Source organism: Carassius auratus, chromosome 3 (assembly GCF_003368295.1).
Source record: "Carassius auratus strain Wakin chromosome 3, ASM336829v1, whole genome shotgun sequence".
Classification (NCBI taxonomy): Eukaryota; Metazoa; Chordata; class Actinopteri; order Cypriniformes; family Cyprinidae; genus Carassius; species Carassius auratus.
Genome location: NC_039245.1, coordinates 15,943,774 through 15,953,666, shown reverse-complemented (window position 1 = coordinate 15,953,666; position 9,893 = coordinate 15,943,774). Strand labels below are relative to the sequence as shown.

The following is a 9,893-nucleotide window of genomic DNA, read 5'->3' as shown; positions in this document are numbered from 1 at the left end:
ACAAATAAATAAAAATAAATAAAACTCTAAATATATAGCATGTTACAGTACCCTCAGGCTCAAATACTGCAAGTTGTGCAATTGGGTGAATGACAGATTCATTGTCTCAGAATCATGTCTTTGTGCTTGAGTCTGGCCTGAGGACTTTGTCCACATCAAATAATGTTGTCTTTTTTGGTAGATAAAGAGAAAAAAACCTCTGGTCTGACAGATCCAGCCTTTATAACATCTCTAAACCTTACTTTTCCTCCTCATCCTCCTCTTCTTACATGTACTTTTTCCCCTCTCCTTCTCAGATTGTTTCCATCTATTGTTTGTATCATCATTCAGCTTCCTGTGCCAATTGTGTTCTCTGAGCTGGCTCAGATTTACTGTAGTACAGTTGGTTTGATCACAGTGTGAACAATTTTGAATCATTGCGTGTAAACAATGACAACCGTGCTTTGCTGTGTTCAACTTTTATCCCCTAACGCTTAGCATTTTGCAGCACAAATGCATCACAGTGTGATTAGTGTTTAAGTGCAAGAGAATGTGTTCAGAGTTCTGCAAAAGAGTGCATGAAATTTTATTCGACAAATTGATTCAAGCTAGTTAGAATTTGGTTCAGAGATTGAGGTTTAATATTTTAGGAATTCAGAAAAAAGTAAATGCAATAACTGCATTTGTTTCTTAAAAATGTGCATGTTTGTGTTCTTTAGTAAGAAAGAAAAAAAATGGTGCAATGAAAAATGACATAGGTCTAATATATTGGCGTATTAAACATTGTATTTATGTGAAAAGACACAAGTTTGATGCAAATAAAAATTAAGAAAATGGAACACAGGGAATGTAACCTCATAGCAGCAACAAGAGTTAATCAAGCTTGGTTTGCTACAATAAGCCATGCTTTATAAGGTTTTACACAGATTGATCTCAGGACCAACATTCTTTTAATGTGCAGCCTCTCCACAATAATAAGCAGCAGGTGCGAGTGATCACCTCTGTCTCTCTCCTCCACAGCTGGTAGAGTGGCAGATAACACACAGAAAAGGGCAAAGAACAAAACTGACCCCAGCATATAACATAATGCAACAATAACATTGTACAATTAAATGTTGTACCAGCAAACATCTTATACGAAGGTTTTAAAAGCAAGAAATAGACAGGTATTTGATATCCTTTATGGACCCTTTTGCATTGCCAGGTTTGGAAATTACAGTATTACAGCAGGGGAAAATTTATAAAGATAAATTGGAGACTGTATCAAATATTAATTGTTTGACAAACAGGAAAAAAATATGGACAGTTCAAATTCACAATCTAATTTAACACAAAGTATGTTTTGTGTGTTTGTTATCGGTCTGTTAAAAGGGGCCATGTGATTTTGAGTGAATTACAGTCAAATGAGCTAACATGGCAGTGTATGGTCATGGATTTGGGTCCTGTATCATTAAACAAGTGAGATAATTGGGAATTTTCACACATAGCTGCAAGTATTAGAACAACCAACTGATCACAAAAATATGAAAGTTTTAAGAGGACATTATAGTGTAGTATATATCAGGGTATTTATAGTACACAAAACTGATTAAGCATCCAAATAAAATGTTCAGATGATAGAGGTGTCAGATTACAATAGCAATGAGCAATGAGCATATAATGGAAACTGCATGTTTTGTTCCCAGTTGTTCCAGTTCTACAGTTGCATTGGCTGAAAGTCCTCCAGCAAACACTTGACACATGTAAACTCCTTTATCCTCAGTTCTGACACTCTTCAGTCTGAGAGAGAAGTTTCCTTAGGGGATTTCAGCAGTGAAGAACTCAACTCTGTCTCTGTATTGTTCATCTGATGAATCTGATAAAGTCTTGTTGTTTTGGAAGAGCAGAACCAGAATATCTCCATCTTTATCTGTTTTCCTCCATGAAACCTCTTCAATGTGTTCAGGTTTGATGTGAGAGTCTACAGAGCAGTTCAGAGTGACGTCTTCACCCACAGACGCAGATATGGGATGACTAGATCCTGATACCTTCAAATGGTCTGAAAGAACAAACACATTTAAAATAGGTTTTGTTAAAATAGATCAATTTTCAAGTTCAGACTCACCAACATCTTTTATTTCAACCACAGTCTCCCCAAAATCCTGCTGAGTGTAAACTCTACATGTGTATGGTCCCTCATCTTCAGCTCTCAGATTGTCCAGAAGGAGGGAGAAGTTTCCATGTTGAATCTGATCAGTGAAGAAATGAGCTCTATCATGATAATCCTGATACTGGGCTTCTGGTTGACTCTCACCGTACATTAAGAGATGAACCAGAGTCTCTGAGTCTGATCTTCTCCATTCCACCTCCAGGTCCTCCATTTGTAAGGGTTCATCAACATAACAGAGCAAAACCACTGAAGATCCCAGAGGAGCAACCAGAGGAGCAGAAGGACCATGCACATTGAAACCTAAAAACATGTATTAATTACAGAGAGACTAAATATTGGTTTCTACAAACAAATTTGGGCAAATTGTGTTCACTGCACATGCACATAGTGTTGGGTGTAATGCATTACAAGCAATGTGAGTTACATAATCAGATTACTTTTTTCAAGTAACTATAAAGTAATGCATTACTTTTTAATTTACAAGAAAATAGCTGTGTTAATTTTTTCCCATTTATTAATTGAAAGCTCTACTGTCCTCATGTTGAGAAAAATAGGGAGTAATATGTTACTTTAGTTCTAGAATAAATGTGAACAAGTAATAATTCATCTCACTCACAAAAAAAGAAAAATGAATAAAAACAATTAAAAGCAACAGAATATGACTCAAAGCTGCAATAAATTTCATATTTCATAAATAAATTTATGCATTTAGCAGACTTACAGTGCATTCAGGCTATCATTTTTGACATATCATGTGTTCCCAGGGAATCGAACCCCCAACATTGCGCTTGCTTGCTTGCTAGCACAGTGCTCTACCAGTTGAGCTACAGGAACACTAATTAAAATAATAATTAATTAGCAATAATTAAATATGTTAAATAATACAAATATCCTATGTATTTAATCTCATTTTATTAAATAATTTGCTGACCTCCAGTGGTCCAATTCAACCATATAAGCAAAAATTAATAGATTAACTAACATTTGTTCTTCTTTTTTATTGCTGAAGGGTGTTGAACTTTCTTCTCCTCTGTTCTACAGATGTGAATTTACATTTCCTTCAGCCTGAGGCTTTTAGGGTGAAAGGGCTTTTACATTTGCCAAAAATCGTATAACTTTTTATATTTAAAGCAAACAAGCAAGCCCAGCCCAGATTTAAAAAAGTAACGCAAAACTAACGTAATGCATAAGTAACATAATTAGTCACTTTTTTTAGAAAATAACAATATTGTAATGCATTACTTTTAAAATAACATTCCCTAACATTGCACTGCTTTTATCTTCACTTTTCAAAATGATCAACAACCATTCAAAATAAATAATAACAAACTTTTTGTTACTCAATTGCATAGACAACCACATATAGCACAAATACAGTCCAATTCTATTGACCAACATTAGCTCAAACATTAAAAACACACATACCATCAGACTTAACCAGAGTGACCACCATAACAGTGAACCAAAGTAAACTCATTTCTTTAGGGATCTGGATCTGTCCTCAGGTGCTCGTTCCCAACTTGTCGTCGTGGCACTACTTTTCTCAAGACCATATGTTGAGAGGTGTTTATTGTAAGTACAAAAGAGCTCTGCAGAACTAATATGTGTGGAGTGAAATGTAGATAAACCAGTTCCTGTCAAAACACCTTTGAGATTCAAAGGTCAGAAATTGAAATGAAGATCAGTTGTTGCACTTTGTCTGTGGTTTTGTCATGTTATTCTGAATTAAGTTGTTTACCTTAACCATAGAACCGCTTGCGAGAAAGTTTTGAAATTTTGCACACTGATAGAGGACAGTGTCAATATTAACCATAGCAAACTTGAAGTCTCTCGAACGGTCTAGCGCCACCACTTGTCCAAAGATTCTCTAATGCCCAGTTTTCACAAAAATCCCAGTTCTGCTCCGGCCTCCACAGCCAGAACTTACAAGAAGTTCAGCTTTATGGAGGGAATATATATATATATATATATATATATATATATATATATATATATATATATATATATTAAGCAAATAAATGAATAAAATAAAAAATTCAACAAAATTCAACGTGGTTTATTCCATGAGGTACTCACCAAAACCTGTTGTAGTTATCTTTCTCTGTCTCATGGCTGCTTGTCAAGCATGAAGTTTTATTTTAACTTCTGATGTAAACTATAGCAACATTTTGGATGACAGTTATTGTACTGAACAGTATGCCATATGCTTATGTATGCCATATATCCATTACAAGAGTACAAATGTACACATTACTGTATGTGGGGTATAGACTGAAAGAGACTGGATTGAATTCCCAGTTACACTTTTACTCGTGGTCCGGCCAAAAAAAAAAACCTTCACAATGTCATTGTGATATAGAAAAGGAAAAAGAAATATGGGCACAAAGATGAAAATAAGTCAGTTGTCAGAATGTGTAACTCTTGTGTTGTCCTCTGTCTTTACAGTATAAGCTTTCTAACTGAAGATTCATGAGATAAACCTTTGAGCTATTTCAGAGAGATGGTTTATCATTGGTTTATCATCTACATTCTGTTCATTAGTAAAGATTCACTTGCACAATTAATGTCAGATTGACAAAAAGTCTAATAATAATGTGTAAAAAAAGTGTGCTTGGCAGTTTATGACAACTAGATTAACCATTTTGCACTTAATGACTTATACAATGAACTAAAGACTAGATGTTTTGAGGGGTAAGACTATTGCACAGAAAACTATATAACACACTTTGAGCAACATGACATCAGCAACTGGCACCATACTTGGGTCACCATACTTGGGTCACCATACTTGGGTCACCATACTTGGGTCACCATACTTGGCTGAATGTCACTTCACTTTCACTTTTTCACTTCACTTTCACTGATAATGTAGGAAACAACAGAGAATTGTTCATAATCATTTGCATGGATGTACTAAAACATTTGCAATCTTACAGGTTCAAAGAAATGAGAAACTGCTTTTTTGATGTGCACAAGTGACACAATGATGTGAGAATCGAACAGGTAGTTTTGAGAATTTCAATTCTGATCTGAGAAATGTAGGCTACCAAAGTGACTTAGAAAAACTGTAATTGGGCCCTCCAATTGAAAAAATCTCAAACATGCTACGAAGTCCCGATCTGAATCAACCGAGTCGCGAACAGGCTCCGAAGTGCCGATCTGAATCAACCGAGTCGCGAACAGGCTCCGAAGTGCCGATCTGAATCAACCGAGTCGCGAACAGGCTCCGAAGTGCCGATCCGAATCAACCGAGTCGCGAACAGGCTCCGAAGTGCCGATCTGAATCAACCGAGTCGCGAACAGGCTCCGAAGTGCCGATCTGAATCAACCGAGTCGCGAACAGGCTCCGAAGTGCCGATCCGAATCAACCGAGTCGCGAACAGGCTCCGAAGTGCCGATCTGAATCAACCGAGTCGCGAACAGGCTCCGAAGTCCCGATCCGAATCAACCGAGTCGCGAACAGGCTCCGAAGTGCCGATCCGAATCAACCGAGTCGCGAACAGGCTCCGAAGTGCCGATCTGAATCAACGGAGTCGCGAACAGGCTCCGAAGTGCCGATCTGAATCAACCGAGTCGCGAACAAATATATATATATATATATATATATATATATATATATATATATATATATTTAGAAAACAATAATAAACATTAACTACTAGGCATGTCCAGATATTTGTCATCTGGAAATTCTTTTGTACTGTTTTGTTATGATAAAGTTATGTAAAATAACTGCTCAGTGCTGCAAAACAAACAACTCTGCTAATGCTAACTTAATCATATATAAACTATATAACAGCATATGCCTATTAGTTACTAGCCTAAACTGGACGGAGACATGGAGCACCCTGTAACTCACTGACCTGCCTGCGTTTAGAGCCCTGCGCGGGACTGTTCCGCAATGTTTGGGTCCACTCCCGCCTGCTCCCGCTGAATGTGCCCGCGCATGCGGACTTTAAATGTACACAAATAGGTAGGCTACTCAGACTAAATATTCGTTCAAGTTAACATCCAGAATGACCGATTTTAAACATAATTGCATTTAAATAATATGAAGTAACCGATGCTAAACCAAAGCACCACACATGGCAAAAACATTGGGTATTTTTTATTAGCATGATAAAAAAAATTTAAACCGTTAAAACAAAACCAAAAGCGGCTCTTCATTTTTATTAAATTAAATTAATTAATTAAATTAATTCATTTTATTAAATTAAATAAACACTTTGTTTTCTTTTAGAGAACTTAGAAAATAAGCTAGATATAATTTTAACAAAATAAATAAAAAAATTAAAACCTAATACTATATATATATATATATATATATATATATATATATATATATATATATATATATATATATATATATATATATATATAAACAATTAGGTCTACTAGATCAATTTTATGTAGAAATTCTTGGTTAACTGTCTAAAATAATGCATGCAAGTTATTTCAGTGAAAATAGCAGCTGTTGTTGTGCAATAGAACATTCAAAACAGGCTCATTAAACACAAACACACACACGAGATTAAATGTGCATAGATCTTTACAAAATACACCTAGATTATAAAGCCTGTGAAAAGCACACACAAGATAAAATGCACTTAAAAACGCATAGATTAATGACTGGGTTAAGCGAGCAGAGAATCTCCAGAAAGCGCTCAGCGCTCTTCAAGAAATTTTAGCACTCTGATCCTCTCACATGCTCTGGCAATACTCAAACGGTCCGTGTATCTTTTGGTCATTCGATTTTCTATTTAAAAATGAATAAAGATAAATGAGAAACAGTTTGATTTTCGTTTTTTCGTTTTGTTTAAGAAACGGAAAATGAAAATTTAGCTGGATTTTTCGTATTTTTGTTTGTGGGTAAAAAATGAGATTATGCTTTAATATTGGTTTGAATGTGTGGGCGGCGCTGAAACGCCCCTTTCATCCCTTCTGTACTGCACCGGCAAGCGGCAACTGCGAGGTCAGTTCATTTTCACCAGGAGAGAAGCGGCATACAGCAGAGTTTATTAATCCTGCCAATTCTTTGGTAGTGGTGCTTGCAAGCTTTATATATATATATATATATATATATATATATATATATATATATATATATATATATATATATATATATATATATATATATATATATACCAAACATATATCAAACATAGCCTAATATATATTTGACCAAACAGAAATTAATTTATTCAATGACATTTGAATTTTACTGCTTGAGCTACAATGACATGAAATATGCAGATTTTTAGCCTACTAATTTTATTCTATGCCTATTTAAGAAAAACCTCACAGGTAGCCTAACATGTTTTCATTTGCTATACAAACAACAGCAACTGAAGCTTTATCTTGTAGAGTGTAGTCTGCTGCACTTCTCCGATCGGCGGATCCCGATCCACAGCTTCAATCCCATAGACAGTAAACCGATAACAGGGGAAAGAGCTTCAGCTCCGTCATTTTGGGTCGTAAGGCACCCTAAATAACATGAAAACCTTACAAAACTCAATGAAACGTCAGAAATGAACCATGCTCTTGTATCAGACAACATTCCGTTCATAATTCTAAGTAGCCTATAGCCTATAATTAAAACATTTAAAGTAGACTAATTATGGGGAAAACTTAACTTATTTAATATACATTTTATTATAAATGTGGGGTTGGGTTTTTCCCATTTTATTTTTTTAATGAATGGCCTAGAATAAGTAGGCAAAAAATTTGTAGTAGGCCTATATTTTATTCCATGTCGTTGTAGATCACAGGCTAAAGTAAAATTCAAATGGTGTTTTATGAATAAAGTTGTCAAGTCTGCTTTGTCAATAACATGCAGCAGCCGGAAAAATATAATATATATATATATATATATATATATATATATATATATATATATATATATATATATATATATATATATTATTATTATTAATTAATTAATTTATTATTATTATTATTTTATCTTGCAAGCACCACTACCAAAGAATTGGCAGGATTAATAAACTCTGCTGTCTGCCGCTTCTCTCCTGGTGAAAATGAACTGACCTCGCAGTTGCCGCTTGCCGGTGCAGTACAGAAGGGATGAAAGGGGCGTTTCAGCGCCGCCCACACATTCAAACCAATATTAAAGCATAATCTCATTTTTTACCCACAAACAAAAATACGAAAAATCCAGCTAAATTTTCCTTTTCCCTTTCTTAAATAAAACGAAAAAACGAAAATCAAACCGTTTCTCATTTATCTTTATTCATTTTTAAATAGAAAATCGAATGACCAAAAGATACACGGACCTCAAACTAATACACATTTTGTTTGTTTCCAAATGTTTGACTTGCCTTACTTTGATTTTGTTACTAAACAGCAGCTTACATTTTCTTCTCAACTTCTTGTGTTGACTGCATTTCTACTACACACCACTGTTCCCAGCGGATCTCCCGCGAAATTTTATGACCGCTCACTCCCGCCCGCAGCAAAGGTAAAACTGCCCGGTCCCCGAGATTTGCGTTGGGTCTTACACTATCTGGTCTCTCTGTGCGCTGCTTTGCGAAATCATGAGGCCCAATTTTTTTTTCTCACTGCTGCATGAGTCTGCCTGAGAATATGGGGGTGTGGCGTGAGAACGTGAGATTTGGGTCGATTGCGTGAATCTGGTTGGAGTTGGCAGCTATGCGTCTGAAGCGCATTTCGCGAATCATTTGATCGGGGCTTCGGAGTTCGCAAGACATTTGATTCATATCGGGACTCTGCGCGTTTTGCGAATCACTTGATCGGGGCTTCGGAGTTTGCAAAACATTTGATTCAGATCGGGACACTTTTCTAACTTCAGTATTTGAAGAGAATGACTTAAGTCATAAAAACAACTGTAATTGTTCATCTAGGTGTCAGCTGTAATACAGAATTGAATGTTTGATATTAAAATTAACTCGTATGTAAATTATGCTACTTTTTCACATGGGCTCAAATGCAAATTTGAAGCTCAATAGCATTTGAGGATAAATACTTGGTCATAAAACTGTAATGTGTTCACCTACGTGTCAGCTACAATGCAAAATAAATTACAAATCATTTAGGTAAAAACGAGGCCCGTTTATCACTTTCAGGCACATTCCTATGAAAATTGTGTGTCTTCACAATTTTTGATCACCTTTTTTCCCCCCCATTTAGGAGACCGATATAACGCAAAATGTTTTTAGTGCATGTGCATCCAACAAATGATCGGTGTATTAAAGTATCTCTAAATATGAAATGTTAAGATCTACAGTAATTGTAGAGAGCTGCATAAAACAAAAATCATTAGGAAGCCCTAGAATACATGAACAACCTCCTTTGAGGTAATGCATAGACATTACCTCAAGAGCAACCATTTCTCTGAAACAGACAATGTCCCAACACAAACCAAGTGGTTTCTAATCACTTCTCGAACAGGACAGACTTTCTGAACACGCTGAAGAAAACCTCCTACAACTCAGTCTTCAACATAAACACAGAGACAGGAATAGTTTTCATAGTTTTTATTTAATAAACATTGTAAAGACATTTGGTCTGACGTCAATCTCCAGCATTCGTCACGGTCACCATGGAGCGCTTCTGCAAAACGAGAGTCACTCGTGTTAAATATTTTTATAGTTAAAAAAAAAAAAAGAAAAAAAAAAAAAAAGTCAAAATTATGAAACAAGCCTCAGAATACCAAAACTCCACAGGTGTTTTTCAGACAGGGATAACTTCTCTCATCACAGGCTTGATTAAATAAACTGATAAACTGATC

The 9,893-nt window shown here is 35.5% G+C and overlaps 1 long non-coding RNA gene, 1 other non-coding gene and 1 pseudogene across 2 annotated transcripts in view; all 3 read right to left on the bottom strand.

The window, feature by feature from the left end:
- Positions 1-1,583: 1,583 nt before the first annotated feature.
- On the bottom strand, positions 1,584-2,500 carry LOC113055830 (butyrophilin-like protein 2; annotated as a pseudogene).
- A 7,124-nt stretch (positions 2,501-9,624) lies between these two features.
- LOC113055840 (uncharacterized) overlaps positions 9,625-9,893 on the bottom strand; it is a 1,080-nt gene continuing 811 nt past the window's right edge. Inside the window, exon 4 of the long non-coding RNA XR_003277584.1 lies at positions 9,625-9,715. This is a non-coding gene — a long non-coding RNA (uncharacterized LOC113055840). The remainder of the gene's footprint in view (positions 9,716-9,893) is intronic.
- Positions 9,800-9,870, bottom strand: LOC113056050 (small nucleolar RNA R38). The gene has a single exon (XR_003277648.1). It is a non-coding gene; the product is annotated as a small nucleolar RNA R38 (small nucleolar RNA).